The 9,555-nt window shown below is 38.7% G+C and overlaps 1 pseudogene; it reads left to right on the top strand.

The window, feature by feature from the left end:
* The first annotated feature begins 8,892 nt into the window (after positions 1 to 8,892).
* LOC111732844 lies at positions 8,893 to 9,011 on the top strand (annotated as a pseudogene).
* Positions 9,012 to 9,555: the final 544 nt, after the last annotated feature.

Raw genomic sequence — 9,555 nt, 5'->3', positions numbered from 1 at the left:
TGGAAGGTCTGACCTTTTGGGTTGGAGCAAATGTATCAGGTGAGGAAGGCAGGTCAAGGGAGGCTGGGGTTCTCTTGGTGTTGTTTTCTCCTCCTGGCCTGTATATCACCTTCCTACCTTCCTCACTGTCCTTGTGAAGCCGCCTGTGTGCGGAGTTCTCCACGATTCTTCTGCTTCACAGGTAAAGCCCCACAGGTTGCTTTCAAAGTCAGAATCTAGGGCTCTGGGGACCGGCAAATGTTCCCCAGTCAGGCAGTCCTGTCCTTACGCAGGAGCACAGGGCCAGCTTGTTGGGGCACAAGGGCACCGAGGGAGCACAGGCTTGCATCAGATGCCCAAGGTCTTTCATCACTTTGCTCTGACAATGAGGCTGGAACAACCAGAGTTGAAAACTGATGCAACAGGACAGAAGGAGCTGGTAGCACTGGGAGTCAAGTTACCTTTGTGAAGGGGAAGATGGATGGAGAGGAAAATTAAAAACAATATCTCGAGGCGCTGAATTTAAATTATCAGCTGCATATTACCTGAGACCGTCCCACATCTTTTAAGATGGTCTTAAAAGGAATATATTAAGTCACGTAGAGGACAAGCTATGAGGGATGTTAGAGATTCATCAGAATATTCACCTTTCTTAGTTTTATTAACATAAATAAGGTCTGAAAGCAGTGTAATTCTTTTTATTGTCATTAATTTGTGAATGAACTCTTCAATTTTTTTTTTTTTTTTTTAATACCAAAACAACTAACAGTAGTGGGCTGAATAATGGGCCCCAAAGATATCAGGTCCTACTCCCTGGAATGTTCCTTTATTTTGAAAAATTATCTTTGCAGGTGTGATTGGGTTAAGGACCTTGACATGGAGAGATTATCCTGGATTATCCAGTAGGCTTTACATAATCATAGTGTAATCTTTTTAAGAAGGAAACGGAGGAAGTTTTGGCCTACACAGAAGAGAAGGCAATGTAACCGTGGAGGAGGAGGCTGAAGGAATATGGCTACAAACCAAGGAATGCTGACAGCCACCAAAAGCTGGAGGAGGCAAGGAAGGGAGTAGCCCCTCCAGCCTCTGCAGGGAGCAGGGTCCTGCTGACCCCTTGATTTTTGCCCAGTGATACTGATTTGAGACTTTTGGACTCCAGAACTGTGAGAGAATTTTGTTATTTTAAGCCATTGGGTTTGTGGTAACTTGTTATAGCAGTCGTGGGAAACTAACACACTTACCTAACTTGAACCCGGTGAGTTAGATTCTTAAGTCACGAATAGAACTCTCTACTGAAAAATATGCCAGTATCTACATGTGCTTGAGGAAGAGACACAAGACAGCCATGGTGGCCTCTGGGAAGGGGAACCAAGAGAATAAGAGTCTAAAAGGCAGACTTACTCTTCATTTTACACACTCTGATTCTGTTTGAAATTTTTTTAAATGCATGTTTTTCTTTTTCTAAAAAAATAAACTTTCAATTTTAGAAAAGTTTTAGATTTATAGAAACATTCTGATAGTACAGAATTCCTGTATACCTATACCCAATTTCCCCTTTTATTAGCATCTTATATTAGCATGGTACGCTTATCACAATTTGTCACAATGAGCCAGTATCAATAAATTATTATTAACTAAAGTTCCTACTTATTTGAATTTCCTTAGTTTTTACCTAATGTCCTTTTCCTATTCCAAGATCTCATCCAGGACATCACATTATATTTAGTTGTAATGTCTCCCTGGGGTCTTCTTGGCTGTAACAGTTTTTCAGACTCTCCTTGTTTTTGATGACTTTGACAGTTTTGAGAAGTACTGCTCAGTACTGGCTACTAGTCAGTAGAATACCTCTTAATTGAGATTTGTCTGATTTTATTTCATTATTAGACTGGGGCATGTATTCCTCTTTCAATGAAAAACTAGTTAATAAAAAAGGAAATGTATTGTTAGTAAAATAGTACACTAAAATATGTAGATTATTGTGAGAATTAAAAGTTTATGTACTTATATAATATAAATATATATTTCTATATATAATATAAATAATGTAAAATAAATAATATAAAAATATTATTTAGGGCATTGTTTAGCATTTAGTATCTACTGCATAAGTGTTACCTATTAGTACTACTGCTATTATGAGGTTAAAAGGTTAAAAGCATACATTAAAATAAATGTTTGGATAAAAAGATGTTAGGTAGGATAATGTGGTGAAGTCAGAAAGATCTAGATTACAACTTCAATTCTATCACTTACTTGCTCCGTGATCTGGGGCAAAAAACCTCTCTGAGTCCCAGTTCTGAAATCTGTAAATTTGGGATAATAATACATTCTTAATAGGGTGGTGGTGAATATCAAGAAAGCAAATATGTGCAAAACTCAAATGCAGCTACAAGAAATTTTGTATTGTTCTTAAGTGTAATATTGGAGGTAAGCTAGGTACAATAGATAATAACTACTTTACTTATAATAAGGTATAATGTACAAATAAAGCAGTTAAGTTATTGCTCTAAGTTAGCTATATTTATAAACATCTCTGCCTTTCTAACTGTAATGATTTATCCATCAAATACTTATTTAGTGTCTGCTAGAGATAAAATTCTGTATGACACAGAATTATACAAGATACGATGCTTGCTTATAATCTAACAGGTCAGTAAGGAAATGACCCAGGAGGGCAGAAAAGGAAGAGGTATTCCTGGCAACTGGGGCAGCTTTGTCTTAAAATATAGGTGGCTAGAATTTTTATACTTTATCTTCTCTCGATTGTCAACATATTTCTGCATATTACAGAAAATTTGGAAAAATATAGATAAGTAGAAGGAAAATATTCAACCATATTTCTATTTTGGCATAGGTTCTTTCAGTGTTTTTTTAAATCATGAAGTAAAAAAAATTGCTGAGATCATACATACAATTTAGTGCTCAGTTTTTTTCCACCTAATATACAATTTTTTATGACATTCAAACTGCTTCTTAAAACATCATTTAAAATAGTTGCATAATTTTTCCTGTGTTAATAGGAAATATGTTTGGCTGTTGTGAAAAAGACACAAAATAATAGTGGCTTAAATAAGACAGAGGTTTTTTTCTCTGTTGTGGCAGTCTGAACCTGTGTGGTGGCTTTGCTTTAAGTTGTCAGAGGCTCAGTTTCCTTTACTGTATTGCTCTGGTGTGGCCCTCATCTGCATGATCCAAATGTCTCACCACCACGTTTATGATCCAAATGTCTCACCACCACGTTTATGATCCAAGTGTCTCACCACCACATTTTTGTAAAAATCAAAATGGTCGTGAGCAGGGAAGAAGGTAGGGAGGGCAACTCCTGATATTTAAGAACACAACCCAGAAAGTATGCCTATCACTTCTGCTCACATTCAATTGATCAGACCTAGCTGCAAGGAAAGACGGGAAATGTAGTATTTATTCTAGGTGATTACATGCCCAGCTAAAACCCAGGGTTCTTAACTACTTTAGAAGGAGAAGACAGCTATTGAGGGTGAACTAACAGCTTCTGCCACACCATGGATGGCTGTTTTCCACTTACGTAAACCACATACTATTGCTAGAGATTTTTGCTATCTCAATTTCCTTTTGCTGTAATGATGAATCTTTAACATTTTGTGCTTAACAAGTGTCAAACGTTTTACATATTAGTTTATTCGAGGCTCACAATAATCTTATAGATAAATACTATTATCCTTATTTTAAACTGATGAAAGTAAAAAGGAATTTGCTCAAGGTAATATAATTAGTAAGTGGAGTGTTCAGGATTTGCACCTAGAGTCCATATTCTATAACTATCGCTATATGCTTCTCATCTTTGACCATGTACTGATGAATTCCTTAGAGATTTCTAGAAGAATTATTGGGTCAAAAGGTATGGACATATTTAAGGCTTTGATATACTTTTCCCAATTAGTTTATAGAAAATTTGTATTAACTGGCCATCCCTCCCATGAGGAGAAAAGATGTCTTTCCACAGGTCCCAAACAAATCTTCCCACCTGGGCACATAAGTCATCTTCCCAGCATCTCCCTGGAATTTGTCCCCTTCATCAACTCTTCTCATACCAGGCTTGATTTTCCCTTCACTTCTGCCTTCAAACATGGCAGTGGTGCTCATATATGGGCACTGCTTATGTTACACACACTTATATACTCCATGGTGTCCAGTCAAGTGTGAAGACACTCATCACACATTTATTGAATGAACGTAAGTGACACAAACTCCTGTGGAATGTAAGCCCAGTGCCTGGCTATGGTGGGTGTTCAAAAAATATTTCTTACATGAATTTACAGGCTCATGTTGAAACAAATCTCTTCTTGCCCCTGCTATTTCCTTAAGCTATTATCTCATTACAAGCCTTTCTTTGACAGCAAAATTTCACAAAACCACAACAGTATGATTTTCAGTTCTCCTTCCCATCCACCCCCCAACTTCCTGCCATCTAGCTTCCATCTGAACACATCCTCTCAAACGTCCTTACAAAGGAGAGTTCTTGGAATCTCTATGTCAATAGCAAGAGAAGGCAACACTGTATGTTTAATCTACTACCACCGTATTCCCCTGACCCAGAGTAGATCCCAGTAAATAGTTTTTAGATGAATGAATATATCTCGGGGCCCTTCTTAATTACGAAATCATGAAATCTTTGATCTAGAGGAATCCAGCAACCAAAAGCATGGTACAGGAATATATATATTGCTTCAGGGAAACACAAGGAGTTAATAGTACTTATCAGTGGGGTGGGAAGTAAGATGAGGAGGAAGAGGCAACTTCTATGGTTTACTCTGTCTCTTTCGCTGTCATTTTGTCATTCAAATCTTTTACAAGGGAATGAATTCATGTACTATTTTTTAAAAAAACATAAAATGTAAAACATAAAATTAATGTATCTGTTTAAAATAATTTAGAACAAGTAATGGCTGCAGAACTCTAAAAGGTTTTTCTAGCCCATTTCTAGGACATAGTCTTGATTACTTGTGATCGACATGAAGAAGGACCTGAGTCTTCCACAACACAGCACTTGATGTCATGATCAGACACCAAATATTAGTATGTCATGGGCGGTGTGTGTCTTACCCAGTATGGCTATTTTATTGTCAAATACACGTTTATTTCAGATTTCCAACACTAACACAAGCTCCTCCCTTTTTTCCTTCCTCCCTCCCTTCCTTCCTTCTACAAGTGTAGGACTGTGCTAGGTACCATGTGGATATGAAGAACATATACTCAGCTCCTGCTTTTAAGAAACTTACATATTGGCTTGGAAGATAAGATAAGTGAAAAAGAAGCAGATGATCTGTTGCAGAAGAGATAACACCATAAGCCCAACAAATATGCAATTAAGTTCTAAAAGTGTAAAACCGTAAGAATTGTTATGAGGTGTCACTACTAATGTAGATGAAAACAGAGCTGGCTGTACAAATGTAAATAAAACAGAACCCTACTTAACTCTTTTTACCTTCCTAAGTGGTTCTGAGTGGTTCCTTCAGTATTGGTTACCACCATTCTTAAGTTGTTACTGTGAGATTAACTGGCAAGTATTTATCCTTAACGTAAGTGTGAAGGGAGTTCTACCAAGCGATTTTGCCAATAGTTCTCATTTCTTCTGCAAAAAGTGCTATGCTCAGGCTGGAATACGTCCACACTTACCTGCCTTTTGGGAATATCTCTCTTGGAATGCAATGTGCCCACATTACACAGCCCATAAGAGACAGAGTCAGCAGTTGAACCAAGCAGGCTGTCTCCAAAGCCTGTAGACTTAGCCACTGCCTTCAGGAAGAAAAGGCAAACTAACTCCCGTTGAGTATCTACTGTGTGCCAGTCACTCCGCTAAGCAGTTTCACATACACTATTTCATTTAGTCATCATGACAATACTTAAAAATAGCTGTCATAATCCCGTTCTGTAGATGAGGAAGAAACAAGCTCAGAGAGGTTAAGTAAGTTGCCAAAAATCACACAGCTGGTAAGTAGTAGAGCTAGGAATCAAACTTAAGTCTTTCTGACTCCAAAACACAGGCCTGCTCTTTCATTTCAGTTAATAATGACAAACATCTTTCAAAACGTGGTGGTATGAGACCAATAAAAATGGTATTTGGTGATGCTGGGAATCTACACCCTCTGCTAGCCTGGCTCCATACTGGGCTTGTGTTTGTCAGCAATTCCACATCGACATTTCTCTTTGATCCCCATTGTCTCCCTTCTGGGGTCCTTTCCTACCCTGTGTTCTCCTTTTCCTTCCACTCTTTAGCCACTTAAGTATTCTCATTTTTAATTTCCATGAATAACTCACTGAGTGCCCCCATATCCCTCTCATGATGTGTCCCTTTTGGCACTGTAACTTGTAGTGAAGTGGTTTTGAAATGTGGATTTGTTTCCTTTGTCCTACTCTGAATTTCCTGAGGACAGGAACCACATCTCATTTATTTATCCTCGTTTCTCTCAGGTTCGTTGCTCAGGGAGTAGGCAAATAGCAATCATATCCTGACTTGAATTCCCCTCTGGTTGCTCATAGAAGTCCTTTGCAGCCCCTCCTCTCCGACTGTATTCCTCCTGTACCCCTTCTCCCAGCTCCCACCCTTCACTATCAGCTCACAGTGTCCTAAGCTCAGGGACAACTCAATGAATAAGACTTTCTACCCTGATTGCCATGTCCTATGTATGTGCTGTTCGATACGATAGCCACTAACCACATGTGGCCGTTTAGCATTCGGAATGCGGCTAGTGCCACTGAATTTTAAATTTCATTTCATTTAAAAAAATCCACTAATTAATTTAAATAATTGACTTAAATAACCACTACCATATTGGATAGCACAGCCCTCCAAATATGGAACAAACAATCTCCTCGACCCAAAGCTTGACTGGAGAACAGGCTATTGCAAGAATTCCACAGAAGTGTATGCTTGAGAACAGAAATGAGGGCTGATGGAAAGCTGTACAATTCATTCTCAGGCAGGTTGTTGCTCACGTTTGTTCTCAAGCTGTCTTCAGCAAGTCATCGCGCAATCAATCCGTGGATTAAATATGTAGACACCACCTGTTGTCTTGAGGGTGGCAGCTCCATTAAAATAACATTCACGTCTATGGTGTAAAATGGGAAAGATGCTAAGTGGTCTGTTATTGAATTGCCCTAAAATCCCTTCAAAGGCATTGAGATGCTACCTGAAAAAAATTCCTTCTTTTTGACTCCTCTTTATTTCTGTCAAATTCAATTTTCTTGTTTTCTTTTCCTGGAACTCTAGTAGCTGTCAAGAATGTATTGCTGGGAGCCAAATTTGTCATTTTACCCACGGTGGTTGAAAATTTTTGATTTTTCTTTCTAGAGGTAATGCATCTTCACTTAGAGGACAGCTAAGTGAAAAGGCACTTCCCAAACAAGATTTGTTCTGCCGGCTTCCTTCAACTTATCAAAAAGACAAAAATCTTACTAGCCTCACTTTGCAATAATGCCCTGAAATTACTTTGAATCATCTTCCACCTACTTTACGTGTCTCTGTTATCGAATACGTGTGGCAGGAAAGAAGAAAACAAACTCATTTATAGTTTCATGTTCTGCTTATACATGTATTTATTGTTCAAGCTAATTGTTTTAAGCAGGGTGTCTTATTTTTGATGAAAGTGATCAATGCCTAGTGAGTATAAACAAACAAGTCTTTTTCATAATAGAGCCCCACACTTAAAACCCTTTCATGTCCAGACACTGATAACTAAGACACAAGTCCTGACTTAAACAATGATTGCCCTTCAAAATAGAAGGATGGATGGCAGAGTCATTAACAAAATTCTTTGCGGTTCCTCTGTATTTTACCCAGTTAGAATAAAAGGCACTTTTTAAAAAAATTCTCATTTGCGAAGAAGGAAACTGAGATCACCAACCAATTAAAGATTTTTGCTTTCCCAATCCAACTGGGTGTCAGCAACGTTGAATATTCAACGTACTTTTAAGCCTCCTAAATCCAGCACCGTCTTCAAAACACACATGGCATTTCTTCAGGCTAGCCATTTGCTCCCGATGTGGACCCGCTGTCTGCTGCTTGTATATTTGATGTTAACAGTGGATAATGAGGAAACAGAAAGAGATTTTCATTGTCTTCACAAAGTAGGTCAGGTAGAAAAAGGATACTACCTCATTCTTGCCCTGGCAACGTGACCAGCATTTTATTCCTTCTGGATTTTTCCTCTTCTTTTCACCTTTCATCCCTAATATGGGCAGACTCAACATGACAATGCTATTGCTGGGCAGCTCAAGTTCACTTTTATCCAAGAGGGTCTCCTGGAGATCCTACTATGTGTCAAGTCCTTTCCAGAGCTGATCTTCAATCCTCATGTCAACTCAGAGAAGAGATGATGTTTCCCTTTCACAGACAAGAAAACTGAGGCTCAGTGAGGTGCAATGAATTGCCCATGATCCAGCCGACGAAAAATGACAAGAGCTGAGCTCAGAAGTCATCCTGTCCTTTGGTTCTAAAGCACCTTACCCTGCTGCTTTACTATAGAGAAGAAATGTTCAGTTCGTAGATATGAAGCATGGTTTTCATGGAGCTTCAAGTATCATCCTGTCAGAAAAGCAGAGCCTGAAACTAGGAAATCCTTTGTGGGAGGACACCTAGCCGAGGCTTATGTGGTAGTCTGAATCATGGTCACCAACGGTGTCCATGTCCAATCCTCGGAACCTATAATCATGATACCTGACATGTAAAAAGGCTCTTATAATGATCTCGAGATGGAGAAATGATGCTAGATGATCCGAGCGGGCCCAATGTAATCATAGGGTTCTTATAAGAGGGAGACAGAAGGATTAACATGAATAGTAGGAGATGTGACAATGGAGGCAAAAGGCTGGAGTAATTTGAGAAAGTGGCCATCAGCCAAGGAATGTAGATGGCATGTAGAAACTGAAAAAGGCATCGACGGCCATGCTACCCTGAACAAGCCTGATCCTGTCTGATCTCAGAAGCTAAGCAGCGTCAGGCCTGGTTAGTACTTGGATGGGAGAACACCTAGGTAGACCAGGTGCTGTAGGTGTAAAAAAAAAAAAAAAAAAGGGAGTGTAAGCTGAGAAGGTCCTTGCAATCTGTGAGGTCAACCAAGTGTTGCCTCACCTGAAAAAAAAAAAAAAAAAAGAAAAAGAAAAAAGAAAAAAAAGAAACTGATAAAGGCAAGGAAATAGATTCTCTCCAAAAGCTCCCAGAAGGAATGCAGCCTGGCCAGCATCTTGATTTTAGGCTTCTGACATCGAGGACTGTAAGAGAATAAAGACTGCAAGAGAATTTGTGGTCATTTGGTGCAGCAGCAATGGGAGAATAATACAGCTTATTAACAAAAAGGAACAGTATCCAAGGACTGGGTTGGCCAACTGCTGTCCCCATTTATTGGAGCCAATAATTCCTGCCCTTTTTATTTTATACAATACTCCCAAAGGGCCTCTTTTATCAAAAGTGTCATAAAGTCCTCAATTTTTAAAAAGTTGTTGAAGTTTTCTTGTGGTAAATATATATATCATATATATAGACGTTGAAGGACATTCTATCTGCTATAGAAGAGATAATACCATAAACCCAAAATGTGT

This window comes from Pteropus vampyrus, unplaced genomic scaffold (genome assembly GCF_000151845.1).
Source record: "Pteropus vampyrus isolate Shadow unplaced genomic scaffold, Pvam_2.0 Scaffold498, whole genome shotgun sequence".
NCBI classification, from domain to species: domain Eukaryota; kingdom Metazoa; phylum Chordata; class Mammalia; order Chiroptera; family Pteropodidae; genus Pteropus; species Pteropus vampyrus.
This window is presented reverse-complemented; position numbering and strand designations above follow the sequence as displayed.